Consider the following 15,077-nt stretch of genomic DNA (forward strand, 5'->3'; position numbering starts at 1 on the left):
CAATAAAATCTCATCTTCAATTACCAGTAGTGAGGCTCACAACCCTCCTTTGGCTTATTTCTTGAACCATCTTGGTTAATTAACAAGCAAAGCGGGGGGAGGTTAAATATTGAACTGTAAGAACCCCGGCCCTCCCAGACCCATAAGAATTATATTTTAGTTTCTGCAATATATTTCCATAGACTCATACCGTAAAAGACTTCAGCAGCATACACAGTGATAAAGAGATCCACAGTTGGGTACCCGTGTCAAAGGAAAACAGAAGGATTCCTTTCTATGGCTCCACACAACTCCTGACATTGTGAAAACTGGTGCCAGCCTAGCATTACTTCCATTTGTAGACCCCATTCCTTTCCAGAGGAGTAAAGGTCCCCACACCTTTGTGTAAAAGCTTCCTGGGGATCATTGTAGGAACGAAGAGGACTCGAAAATGTTGGTTGTATGATAGTGTTCAGTGTTAACTACCTAACTAATATAATGGTTATTTAAAGAGTATCATTTTCAAAAGACAATACATTTGCATGAACCTTTAATACTTTTCATGGCATTTGTGACACATCATCCAATATCCTTTACTCCTGCTCTATTGTCATGCATGCAAAGCATAGCAAGGCTGTTTCTACCATAATTCCTGCACAAGGTACCACCATCGATCAACCACATGGAGGTGATGCAGAGGAATGACAAGGCATAAAGCATGGGCACGGATGCCAACTTCTGAAAGTCCTGGGGTTCAGGCCCATGCAATATTTCAGGTGGGGGGCTCCATTGAGCAGCTCTTCCAAGCATATCAAACCAGGGAACTGCGTAGGACCTCAGGCTCCAGCACTGAGCTTTCATCCTCAGGTGACAGTTAAGCTACTGCGTGTACTGCATGACCAAGGGAGGGGTAGGGTACCCAGGTGATGCTGTAGCATATGATCCATACTCCATGGGGGCTTTCACAGTGTGATGGGCAGTAAGGGTTTTAGGAACTCTCATGGTTTTACAGGCACGTACTATTGTGGCCATCTACCCTTGAATGGTAACATCTGCATTTGAAATGTAATCTCTGCCTTTTCACCACATCACTGATTAACATTTGGCTGCTTTCAAGAACATAATTCTAAAATCTATTTTTTTTTTTTTTTAAACTTCATTAATAGTTGCCACGTGACCCATTGCTATACGGGACACCGCCAGCCTGCTCTGGCTTTTCAGGTACCACCAGCATGTTGCATTCCGGAACTTGGGATTTTTTAAATCATTGTAAATAAGGGCCCAGAATCTAAACAATTCAAAATGGTGGAGGCTAAAACCCCTCCGCAGGTGAAGGAGTCATGGAGGAAAAAGTATAGCATGAATGGTAAAATGTTACATTTTGTAAAGCAGCATATTACACATTGATACTATTGACTGTCCTGCATGTAAAACTAAATATAAACCACGTTCATCTGTTTTATGCAAGTCCCCATTTCATGCGCATTGTGCACGAGACCATGCTCTGACAATGATGTTGACTCTAGTATAGGGTATATGTTTTTATCAGGCTTCATTCACACGCCAGACATGTGTAGAAGGGCCAACAGCAGTATTGCTTTTTGTTTTAATCAAACACAAGGGAAATGTGTCCAAATGACCAGGACAGGGCATTGATTTCATTCTGTGGTACTGTGAAGCCTATTGCGGTGACACGTCACTGATCCGCATCGCCTGCTACTGATGAAGAATGAAGTTCGAGAAGCGACATAACCACACACGAAATGCCATTTCCTAACCAATTTGCAGTTTCTATGGTTCTCCTAGACGAAGCATTACTGCCTGGGAGAAACACACAAACTGCACGAATCACACAAAACACCAGGTGCCTGCCTGTTTCACCCGACGCCAGGATTTGGGCATTTTTATAGCCCAATTTACCTCCACAAGCAGAACAGGGAAAAAAAAATTGGGGGCTTTCGCCATTTTGCAATTTGTCTCTCCCACCTCAAAAAGAGCTCCAGGAGTACAGCATAACATCTAGGATAGATTTCCACCAGTACTTCAAAACAGCACAGTTTACTCGTTCAGACTTTCCAGTGGGTGGAAAACCCATGAATTAATCATAAAACAATGCACTTTTTGCACACCCAAATGCTATTTAGATGCAGAAAAATGTGAAAATATAGTCGAGAGCAAAGACTGCAAAAGAGCCAGGGTGTGAATAAAATGGCAAAAAGCAGAGAGGCTGTGAGTGTTCAGAGGGGCAAAGAGAACAGGCACAGGAAGGGTGCAGAAGGAGCAGGGGGCAGAGAGAAGGGACTGTGTGTGAGCAGATGTTACAAGGAGCAGAAAAAACACGGGTGGCTCCTCGATTAGGGTGGAGCGTTCCCCCGCCATCAGCGTTTTTTATCGGTTTTTAGTATAAGGGGCGGGGTCACAGGCTGTGACTAGCACTGAGGAGAGTGCACACACTCCCCCTTAGCGTGCATGTATGTTTGGCCGGCTGTCTCGGGCCGGCCAAACACACATGCGCAGTAGGCTCGCTCCAGCCCGGCAACACAGTTGCGCGGCTGAAGAGAGCCTGCACAGGCTCCCAGCCAATCCTGACGCTGCTTTCAGCAGCGTCAGGATTGGCCACAGGACAGGTTGGAGCCTGTGCCTGCATGCAGCAGAGGAGACAGAAGAGCAGAGTGGTGAGGCGGTGTGCAGGTACGTTTTTTGTTTAAAATTTTTTTTTAATTGTACCCCCTCCCACACCCACCGTCCGACACCTGCGTGCCACACCTGCCACGTCTGAGGGCAGTGAGCCGCGACTGAGAGATAGCAGTGGGTACTCAGAGAGTGCAAAGTGTGGCGGCAGCGTGTGAGTAGAGAGGGCAGTGTGGAAGCAGGAAGCAGATAAGGAAATGCATAGGCCGAACGGAACGCTTGTGAGCAGAAGGGAGGAGAGAGCACGCGCAGTGCACGAACAGCAGGGGCAGTGTGAAAGCAGAAGAGAGCTGAGTGGGCTGGGGTCCACGGAGGGGACAAGGAGCAGAGGGTCATTGTGTGTGTGGAGGGTCAATGGATGAGCACATGGAGCAAAGAGGGCAGTGTATGAATAGAAGGGGCAGTAGGCACATAGATGGCATTGTGTGTCTGCAGAGGGAGCAGGAGCAGAGCGCTGGCAATGAAATGAAAGGCACAGCTCAATATTAAAGTCGCTCAAATTGCAGAAAACAAACAATTCTAATATGTGGAAGAACCACACCCCCTTGAAACCTAAAACCTATGCATCTTTCTCACAAACACATAGCAGTATTATCAATGCAAACCCCAATGATTGTCCACTCCTCAGAATATTAACAGGTAAACAACCCACTGCCTGGATATACCAGATAACTCAATACCCCATCTTAAAAAACAAGTACTAAGTCAAAATTTTCAATAATGATCTCTATCCGTATAAAAATGAACAGGAAGTATCACCAACCTCAACAGCCAATCAGAACAAACCAAGAAGCAACAACTTATATCACAGTCCCACAACTTTCAACCTTTCTTTCTAAGTCCTCAGATCACATCCTATCTCAATAGTCCAAAAGAAGCTGCATGAAAATGAACCCAAATTGTAACTAGGGATAATTTCCTCTCCTGCCTTCCTATTTGAATGATCCCCTCCTTCCAATCTATCCTGCTGCAGTGTCTCTCAATGTTCCCTGCTCTATCACATGCCTGCCACTTTTTTCTCTCCAATATACTTCAGGGAGCCAACCATACCCCTCCTTACAAATCAAACTCTCCTTCTGAATAACCAAACCTGCTCTACTCAACTTTTCCACCCTATCTTCTCATCCTAGTCTCATGAATCACAATTTCTCATTCTGTTTAAAGTCTCCTTGCAATCCCACATTAACTAATCTTCTAACCTCATCCACCCTCTTTACTCATCCCTCTTTTCCACTTGCATGAACTTTCTTGAATAATTACACTTAACACCTATTAACTTAATACATCATCGCTTGAAAATGGAGAAAATTCTTCAGTTTATTTAGCACACAAAACTAGCCCAATAACAAAGAAAATATCACAGTGCTAACCACTGGATTTACCACTAACTTTGGACTCTGAGGTACCGTGTTACTCACTCTAAAGCTCTTCAAAGCCACGTCAAGGGTATTAGGCACTATGGAAAGCAGATAAGCCAGCTAAAATCTAGTATCTTCCCAATTTATATTCAAAATTGTGTCATGTGACACATGCCCAACCAATAACTATGTGACGTTAGCTCCACTGAGGGTGGACACCGCACCATTCCAAACATTACAGGGGCACTACTTTCACCACATTCATAGTCGCCCCTCTGTTGACAACTTCTTTTATAAGCAGAAAATGAGCAAACACCAGAAAAAGGAAAAATATCACTAGTGTGTGCTCATCCCACAGACTGAAGCACCGTGGCTGTGTGTTTGAAATCAATTTACATGTCTGACTTCGAGCTGTTAAATTATACATGACTCTTCATTTATTCATGCTGTCAAACACCAGCTTTTACTGTCGCAACTTTGATGCGGTATGTCACCGATTTCTCACCGCAGCATGACTACGCTGACTGCTAGGCCTACACGTACAGTGTAAGATACCTCCATGACAGCCGCCACCCCCTCCCTCAGAGAAAAACACGTTAGACACAGACACATGTAACTGAGTTGACCAGCAAGCGGTCAAGATTTCCGGCCCTATGGCCTAGAGCATGGGTACTCACAAACTTTTTCTCGGGGGCCAAAATTGTAGTATGGTTTGCGGCCGAGGGCCGCACTGAAGTGACAGCGGGGGGCGGGGCTTAGAGGGGGCGGGGCTTAGAGGGGGAACAACCACCCCACCCCCTTTTTCAAAACAATGCCCCTACCCCAGTAACACACACAGAAAGCACACATACAGCGCCATCTGCTCTCACCCCTACCCCAGTAACACACACAGCGCCATCTGCTCTCACCCCTACCCCAGTAACACACACTGCGCCATCTGCACACAGCGCCATCTGCTCTCACCCCACCCCAGTAACACACACACACAGCGCCATCTGCTCTCACCCCTACCCCAGTAACACACACAGCGCGCACACACACAGCGCCATCTGCTCTCACCCCTACCCCAGTAACACACACAGCGCGCACACATACAGCGCCATCTGCTCTCACCCCTACCCCAGTAACACACACAGCGCGCACACACACAGCGCCATCTGCTCTCACCCCTACCCCAGTAACACACACAGCGCCATCTGCTCTCACCCCTACCCCAGTAACACACATTGCGCCATCTGCACACAGCGCCATCTGCTCTCACCCCTACCCCAGTAACACACACTGCGCCATCTGCACACAGCGCCATCTGCTCCCACCCCTACCCCAGTAACACACACAGCGCCATCTGCACACAGCGCCATCTGCTCTCACCCCTACCCCAGTAACACACACAGCGCCATCTGCTCTCACCCCTACCCCAGTAACACACACTGCGCCATCTGCACACAGCGCCATCTGCTCCCACCCCTACTCCAGTAACACACACAGCGCCATCTGCTCTCACCCCTACCCCAGTAACACACACTGCGCCATCTGCACACAGCGCCATCTGCTCCCACCCCTACCCAGTAACACACACAGCGCCATCTGCTCTCACCCCTACCCCAGTAACACACACTGCGCCATCTGCACACAGCGCCATCTGCTCTCACCCCACCCCAGTAACACACACAGCGCCATCTGCTCTCACCCCTACCCCAGTAACACACACAGCGCGCACACACACAGCGCCATCTGCTCTCACCCCTACCCCAGTAACACACACAGCGCGCACACATACAGCGCCATCTGCTCTCACCCCTACCCCAGTAACACACACAGCGCGCACACATACAGCGCCATCTGCTCTCACGCCTACCCCAGTAACACACACTACATTAAAAACAAATAAATAAATAACCAAAGAGCCTTACCTGACTCAAAGCACTGTAAAGATGCCACAAATGTGGAACAGCAGGCAGGCAGGCGGGCAGCAGACGTGGAGCCGGTTACAGGAAGCAGACGACCAAAGCCCCATAAAAGTTAGCTGCAAGCGCTGACTTTTATGGGGCTTTGGCTTCCAGGATCGTCAGGGCAACGCCATAAACAATGGCCGCCGTATGTAAACATAGAGGAGGGCCGTGGGAGCATGCTCCCGCGGCCCTCTTCTATGTTTACATACTGCTGCCATTATGATGTGCCGTTTGGTGTGCGTCTCGCGGGCCGCCAAGCTAGGTCCGTGGGGCCGCTGGCGGCCCGCGGGCCGTACTTTGAGTACCGTTGGCCTAGAGTGAACAGGAAACTGACAAAGGAAAATAAAATGGAGTACGCTGCAAGTGGCACCCGTGGGACTCGCTGGTTTCTCCTTGAACGTGTGCAGGTAGATCAGTGTGAGAGTCCGCTTTTTAGGCGTTGCCCGAGACGTGCATGTGCATTCGGCAAAATCTTTTGTTAACAACAAAAACACAAGCTCAAAACAGCCTTAGAGCCGGCCTATTACTTACCAATACTTATCACTGGTTGGCTTCCATGTCACTCGTTTCCTTTCTTCTTAATAGTCAGTGCCTCCTGCTTCCTCCTATGGCTTCAGTCTTTGTTCCTGCCATGGAGCATGGACCTAGCACAGCTTACAGCCAGTACTTTCCACTGGCTGTGCACTCCTGCAGGTATATAGGTATATATATATTTTGTTTTTAAAAAAATTGCCATGCAATTTCCCTTCTCCTGGGGGGTCCTTCCAGTGGCATAACAAAACCTGGGGGGGGCCTGCAAGGTAAGATGATGGAGGGGGGGCTGTTACCCATTCTCCAACTGCCTTACTGCTTCTGAGTGTATTTGTTTGCAGCTGGCCAGGCCAAGGGGCTCCCCTTTGACATAAACAGTTTGGGAAACTCTGCTGTAGATCAGGGAAGGGCTGACCTGACAGGTCAGTCTGTGGCTGTTTTTCTGGCAGGTTGTAGGCCTGTTCCATGGTTTGGTGGGTCGATTTTTACTGCTGAATTCCCTGCTACTCCAAACATTACCTGCAACAAGCCCAAATGCATGCATTCGCCAGAACCTTGACAAACACACATACAGATTTGCAAACCTGGACCATCTTTATTTTTTGTGCCCGGACCTATTTTCTGTCCCAGTCCAACTTCGCATGCCAATATCAGAAGTGCACTTTACAAATGCTGGTAACTCAACATGGCACAATGATGATGGGTGAAATGCACTCTAAAGGGCTGACCTAAAGCTCTACCCAGACTCTCTTCCAAAACCTATCCTCGTTTTCCCTCCTGCCCCAAACTCGCATTGATCCTCTTCTTTCTGCTATCGTCCTAGTATCCGAGTGCGTGAAATAGGCAGAAAGGTGACAGGTTGGCGTCTTCCATCAAATGGGCAACAAATACGCATCTCACAGAGTCTGCAGTGCAAGTGTTTCTTGCAACCTCTGTAGCTAGGACAGGTCCCTCTACGAAACATCTGCCCAAGCATGAGCTATCACTGGTTTGAATTTCGCCGGCATCATGCCAGAGGAGTAACAAAGTGCTGAGGAACCCACAACATGAAATCTTAACTCCGAAGATGGTGGAGGACTCAAGCCACTGCTGAGCAGTGTCAGCTGAGAGTGGTGGAAAGTACTCAAGCTGGTGCAGAGCTGCATAAACTGGGTGAGGTGGGAAGTACTGAAGCTGGTGCAGAGGTGCATCAATTGAGAGAGGCGGGAATTACTCAAGATGGGGCAGAGCTGCCTCAACTGGGTGAGGTGGGAAGTACTCAAGCTGGTGCAGACCTGCATTAACTCGGTGAGGTGGGAAGTACTCAAGCTGATGCAGATCTGCATCAATTGAGAGAGGCGGGAAGTACTCAAGCTGGTGCAGAGCTGCATCAAATGAGAGAGGCGGGAAGTACTCAAGCTGGCGCTGAGCTGTATCCACCGAGAGAAGTGGAAAGTACTCAAGCTGGTGCAGAGCTGCATCAACTGAGAGAAGTGGAAAGAACTCAAGATGGTACAGAGCTGCATCAACTGGGTGAGGTGGGAAGTACTCAAGCTGGTGCAGAGCTGCATCAACTGGGTGAGGTGGGAAGTACTCAAGCTGGTGAGGAGATGCATCAACTGGGTGAGGTGGGAAGTACTCAAGCTGGCGCTGAGCTGTATCAACTAGGAGAGATGGGAAGTACTCAAGCTCGTACAGAGCTGCATCAACTGGGTGTGGTGGGAAGTATTCAAGCTGGATTATAGCTGCATCAACTGGGAGAGGAGGGAAGTACTCATGCTGGTACAGAGCTCTGTCAGCTGAGAGTGGCAGGAAGTACTCATGCTGGTTCAGAGCTGCATCAACTGGCTGAGGTGGGAAGTACTCAAGCTGGTGCACAGCTGCATCAACTTGGTGAGGTGGGAAGTACCCAAGCTGGTGCAGGAGCTGCATCAACTGGGTGAGGTGGCAATTACCCAAGCTGGTGCAGAGCTGCATCAACTGGGTGAGGTGGGAAGTACTCAAGCTGGTTCAAAGCTGCATCAACTGGGAGAAGTGGGAAGTACTCATGCTGGTGCAGAGCTGCATCAATTGAGAGAGGACGGAAGTACTCAAGATGGTGCAGAGCTGCATCAATTGAGCGAGGAGGGAAGTACTCAAGCAGGTGCACAGCTGCATCAATTGAGAGAGGAGGGAAGTACTCAAAGCAGGTGCAGAGCTGCATCAATTGAGAGAGGATGGAAGTACTCAAGATGGTGCAGAACTTTATCAACTGAGTGAAGTGGGAAGTATTCAAGCTGTATTAACAGAGAAAAGTGGGAAGTACTCGTGCTGGTGCAGAACTGCATCAACTGAGAGGAGGGAAGTACTCAAGCAGGTGCAGAGCTGCATCAATTGAGAGAGGATGGAAGTACTCAAGCTGGTGCAGAGCTGCATCAACTGAGAGAAGTGGAAGTACTCAAGCTGGTGCAGAACTGCATCAATTAGGAGAGGCAGGAACAACTCAAGCTGGTTCAGAGCTGCATCAACTGGGAGAGGCGGGAAGTTCCCAAGCTGGTGCAGCGCTCTGTCATCTGAGAGTGTTGGGAAGTACTCAAGCTGGTGCAGAGCTGCATCAACTAAGAGGAAGGACGTACTCAAGCTGGTGTAGAGCTGCATCAACTGAGAGAAGTGGAAAGAACTCAAGCTGTTGCAGAGCTGCATTAACTTGGAGAGGCGGGAAGTACTCCAAGTGCTGCAGCGCTGCATCAACTGGGTGAGGTGAGAAATACTCAAGCTGATGTAGAGCTGTATCAACTGAGAGGAGTGGGGAGCGCTCAAGCTGGTGCAGAGCTGCATTAACAAGGTGAAGTGGGAAGTACTCCAATTGATGCAGAGCAGCGTCAACTAGGAGAGATGGGAAGTACTCAAGCTGGTGCAGAGCTCCATCAACTGGGAGAGGTGAGAAGTACTCAAGATGGGGCAGAGCTGCATCAACAGGGAGAGGCGGGAAGTACTCAAGCTAGCGTAGAGCTGTGACATCTGACAGGAGCGGGGAAGTACTCAAACTGGTGCACAGCTCTGTCAGCTGAGAGTGGCGGGAAGTACTCAAGCTGGTGCAGAGCTGCATTAACTGGGTGAGGTGAAAAGTACTCCAGTTAGTGCAGAGCTGCATCAACTAGGTGAGGTGGGAGGTACTCAAGGTGGTGCAGAACTGCATCAACTGGGAGAGGTGGGAAGTACTCAAGATGCTGAAGAGCTTTGCCAATCAGCAGAGGTCAGCTCTTAATACAAACGTGAATGCAAAGTCAAACTGCATGTGGTTTGGAAAAGGCCTGAAACTAAACTGTTCTCGATCACTTTTACCTGAACTAGTCACAAAAGGGTAAAGTTGCTGAAAAATATCCGACTGGCACCCTATCCCACCCCTGGAGCCAACTGGAGTGCAACTTCTTCCATTGATTCAATATTCAAAGTGTCGCCCGCTTTCAGTGCTCCTCGCTATCCAAAATGCATCTAAAAGCGCTTTATAAAACTTAAATAAATAAAGGAAGAAAAAGGAGCATGAATACAAACTGTCTTTAGCAGGCCAAAGGCGCAGATTACAGAGACTACCCGGGGTCTGGCTTGGTGTATGGTGTCTTGAAAAGTCTTGGTGGCCTTCCAGGTGGTTGTGAGATCTGAAGCGTCTAATGTCGCCAGGAGAGAGTTTAATTTCCTGGGAGCAGAACATGAGGACTTTGGAGTATTTTTTTTTGTATTTTTTTTTTTTTAGCTTTTAGTTTTTGTAGGTGTGCCAATTTTTTTTTATCGCACGTGAAAAAAAGATCCCCAACAAAAGAAAGAAGTGCTGGGTTTGTAGACCGAATGAATAGTAAAATCGAGCCAAAATACCGCCAATGAATATTTATGAAGCACATTAACATATAGTGAATCTCAGTGAAGATTATTTGCATATTGGATGGCCATTTTGAAAACCAGGCTGAAATTTACTGTTCGGTGGCCCTAATGTTGCTTTCGACGTCCGAACCAGATGGTGGGTAGTGCTGAGCCAAGGCCCATGTGCATTTAAGAACAAGGGCGGTGTCCATCTGTACTTCGCGAATCGAAATTCCATCAAAGAAAAATGACTTGTAATGTCCAGAGCCAACTCTAGATGGCAAAAGTAATTAAAAACCGTGTGTCCACAGCAAGACATGCTATGAACAGCAAATTTTGTAGATAGCACAGTTTACAAGGAGTTTACTAGGAAAGAGCTCTAGAAATGACTAAACTAGACCCCAGCAAGAATCAGTCCCATCACAACAGTGTGGGCAGACGGCTGCACTAGGTTCTCCTACTGCGCCTGCCCACTAGCCAGAAGCCCTAGCGCAGGTTGGGTTCTGCATCCCTCCCAGTGCTCAGCTTGAGCCAGCATCAGGTACTCCACAGCCAGCAGCCCCAGTAAGACACAGTAAATATTTATTGCTGCTTTTAGGAACTGAACGACTTAGCAAAGCAGCCAGCAGATGTCCACCCAGACTGCAAAGCTCCAACACTGAGGTCAAGAATTTATTACCTGAAATGATGAGTTCCTCCTGGGACACTGGACCTGAAATCTTCCTAACTGCCTCAGATTCATGGCCCATCTCAGCACTTAAGCCACTCAATATCATTATTTCATTCATGCAGTCAATACTAATGTTCATAACGCACAGGTTAGGTAGATAATATTACACCAAGCAATAAATCTTCATAAAGTATTGAGGTATTTTGCTTGTGCTGCTGGAACACGGGCTGTCTGAAGCCTTGTCCTCGCGTCTTCCTTTCTGGATTGAAGTGCTCTGAAGCAGCGTCAGCACAAAATAACAATGATAATAAATATGCAAATGACAACATCTTAACTAAATCGAATAAAAAAAATATCTACGTAAGTTTCAACTATGCAACACATATAAAAAATAAACTTTAATCCACATATGTCTGGTCAAGTGACCCTGATTGCCTTCGTTTAGAAAACACGTAAATAAAATTCAAAAGTTATAACAACCATTTTTTCACAAGTTTGAAATGAAAATGTTACATTCAATGAACATATAATGGGGTTCCACAAAATATGAGGCCACTGATTTCTCTGGACTTCTAAAATTCCATATTTAACCATTCACAGCACTCATTTACTTTTTATTTTTAAATAAAGAAAACAAGAACCAAAAGCCGCCAACATGCTCAGTCATCCATCTATAGGTAAGGAATATTAAAATTCTTAAAGGTTCTATTTTTGGCCTGTGAGTTCTTAGACGCTTAAGAAACAGCCACAAGCTAAGTTCAAGATAAAACTGCTGGAGGCAAAGAAAGGATCCCTGCCCCTGAGGGGCGACAAGAGAAAGACCATGTACAGGAAAAACTCATTAGTGTCAAGGTTATGGAATGGCAACATCTTGTTCTCCCTTTAAAGAGCATTAAATATTGAGCCTTGAGTTAATTTGAAGATGATGGCAAGTTGCAGTGAGCATGCACTTGAAACATTCATGATCGCCCACGACACAGCTATTCATCGCTCTCAACCACTCTGAAGAGAACAGGTCTATCATTATCAAGGCAAGGGCATGTGGGACCACGTAAAGTCGGAGACTGTGAAGAAGCCGATTGCTTTCAGACCTCACAGATGTCACTACTAGCTTTTTGCAGAGCACCTGATAAATCCCTAGAATAAGGCAACCTAGTCTGCGGCAAGCAACTTGCAACAAGTGATGGCCAATTTTTCACTAGGTCCCGGCAGTTTTGTTTTGAAGCCAGGCATTTTTGGAGATATTTGCACCAATAACCAATGCAAAACAACACCTAAACTGACTGAATATTTTTTGAATAGCTGCTGCCACGGTCAGGTCAGGAAGGAAGTAAAATTGCCCGTCACCAGTGCAAAACTGCCCAATACCATCATATTTTACGTGACCTTATAAGATGTTCACCATTAATGAAGGATTTACCATGGTAATACCATCCTCCTCTGCACTTTGAAGGTACAATCTCCTGTAGATGGCAATAAAACTTAGTTACACTATCTTCTTGTGCAATGGAATTTTTCTACCTTGGTATGAGGATTTGTAGACCAATTTAGCTATAACCTGCCCCCTGTGCCTGGCAACCACTTGCAGGTGCTGTCTTCTGGAGACCCAGAATGGTCATTATATTCACCACAAAAACATTTTGACACCTCTTTTCCTGTATGAAAGATGCTATAGAGCTTTTAGCCTTGTGCGGGTTTAACTTAGCAAGTCAATTTTCAGTATGCAGTCATTCTACCCTAATATCTGAGATTAGATAATTTATAAATGGGATCAGAGGTCCTAAAGTTAGTAAACCGTTTTGTAGTTCAGCATTGCAACCTCACACAGCCTTGGTCTGATCAATCTCCCACAGCCCTGGTGTGAGTTATCTCTTAGGACTATGGCATCAGCAATCTCCCAGCAGCTGTGATGTGGCAATATCTCATTTAAAAATGTCAGCACTTTCCCATATATTAGTAGACCCATTCTCAGCAATCTTTCATAGATTAGTATGCCATCTGTGTTCTCCTGCAGCTTGATGTCCAGAATTTTATATAGTAGGCTGGTGTCTGAGATCTTTAATGTGATGTCAGTAATATTCTACAGACTGGTACAGGGATCATCCATGTCTGTGCATATCTTTTCATAGAGCCCCTATAACTTTGAGGTCAAAGACCGTGTATAGTTTGTGCCAAAGACTGACTATTTTTTTTCAGTGGCCTTGGATAGTTTGGTGTTGGGTGTCTTCTAGAGTACATGAAATTGTTGGGTGCTCATGACATCCTACATCCACAATACCAAGGGATGCTCACCCCACCACCGCACCCCTGGCTCCCCCACGTCAAACTTGACATCATCCTAGCATAAAACTCTACGATGCTCCCCCCAAAAAATTATGGACTAGCATTAAACCATAGAGCAAACCAACCACTGTGGATGTTGGATGTCACAGACACACTACAATTTCATGCCGGTTGCTGTGTAAAGTTAGATCTGGGGTATGCTCTACCGTTGGATGTCTAGTATAATGCAGTTGAGTTCTATAGATGATGTGGTTGAATACTATAGATGATGTGGTTGAGTTCTATAGAAAATGCAGTGGGTGTGCTACAGGTTTATGCAGGAGGATTGATAGAGGTTGAGATCTTTTATTATTCCTAGCAGTATTGTTAAGTTGTGACATGTTGGCTGACTGATAAATATACCCGGACTCAACCCATAAAATTGTAAAATACTTCACAGGTTAAACATTGAAGCCAGGATTCTATTTAAATCTATGTGTTTACCATATCGGCCCACCTATTGTTCTGGGCTGGTATTTCCTAAACATAAGCTGGTAAGATAAACTTATGCTAGAAATCGGCATTTAACTAACCTCGTGCTGTTACAGGGCCAGTGGTTCCCCAAAATTAGGACGGGCCATCACACTTTTTCTGCTTTGATCCCAATATCACCTGTTTCCATCGTATCTACCTCAGACCTGATTTTGTTCGGGGGGAATTAAAAACTTAGCTTTGTTTGATCTCACATTTGTATTTTTCTGCAGTTCTCATTCCAGGTTAGCCACCTTAAACATTAGCGCCAAGAAATCCTGTGGAGAGATCTACAAGCAAAATAATAAAATAAAGATAAATGCATTTGGCCGTCGAGGTGCCCCATTTGCATTTTGAGGTTTCGGTTTATGTTCGAGATATTCTATTGCTTGACGAGGCAGAGATTTCTAATAGCTCGATTTGAGGGTACTTCATAATTTGATAAGTACCTTTCTCTTGTTTTTAGGTCAGTGGTTGTATGTCTGGGGGAGTGGAGAGGAGTTCAATCATTTGGTTCCAGAGTCCGCTGGCTTATGGCAGGTTTGTCTTTTCTCATCAGCGTGTATGAATGATTCCAGGCATGAGTCTGGGGTCATGGCTGGGGTAGTACCTTATAAATCAACGTGTGTACGATGTAATCTACTGTGAGTCACACAACATCAGCTGCTAATGCAAGAACTCACCGTCATGACATGAACTTGAACTCGCCTGCTGTCACTTTTAATCTGCCCACGCCGATTACACGATGATCATACCAACCCACAGCTTGGCGTCAACGAAAGTCCACAACGGAGAGAACTGGTGACAGAGGTTTTCAAAAAACAAGAAATCGTTTCAGTTAGGTTTTGGTGGAGTTAGCTATCTCCTGGTGCATGCTGTATATTGTAAAGCTTCTGTATTAAAGAGACCCATTGGATGGGACTTGCCCTTCTACTTCCACTGGTCTTTTGTGTGCAAGAGCATGTATGAGCTCTAGGGTAGAAGAAGTCTAGGCAGCTTCGCATGGTGTCACTGGGGGACTAGATTATCCAACAAGTGCCAAATAGTGTCCATTGCCAAGGGTTTAATGTGGGAGGATGGGAGAGATGTGAATGCTTCTTGTACCACCCCCGGCAACAGTTTTAATCCAAATAGACGAAATGGAAACAGGATGTAGAATCATTGATTAATGACATTTAGTTTTCATGGTTATCAAAGTGTTTAAAGTCATGAGCAGGTGAGGGAATCTGAAGAATATTAAATCTAGATCTACGGTGCAACAAGGCTCCATGAAGGAAAACAAGCACT

The 15,077-nt window shown here is 46.2% G+C and overlaps 1 protein-coding gene across 2 annotated transcripts in view; it reads right to left on the reverse strand.

The window, feature by feature from the left end:
* The window catches only part of VAV2 (vav guanine nucleotide exchange factor 2), a 708,430-nt gene that overhangs the window by 441,857 nt on the left and 251,496 nt on the right, over nt 1–15,077 (reverse strand). The gene's annotated exons all lie outside the window — the stretch shown is intronic.

This window comes from Pleurodeles waltl, chromosome 6, assembly GCF_031143425.1.
Source record: "Pleurodeles waltl isolate 20211129_DDA chromosome 6, aPleWal1.hap1.20221129, whole genome shotgun sequence".
Lineage (NCBI taxonomy): Eukaryota > Metazoa > Chordata > Amphibia > Caudata > Salamandridae > Pleurodeles > Pleurodeles waltl.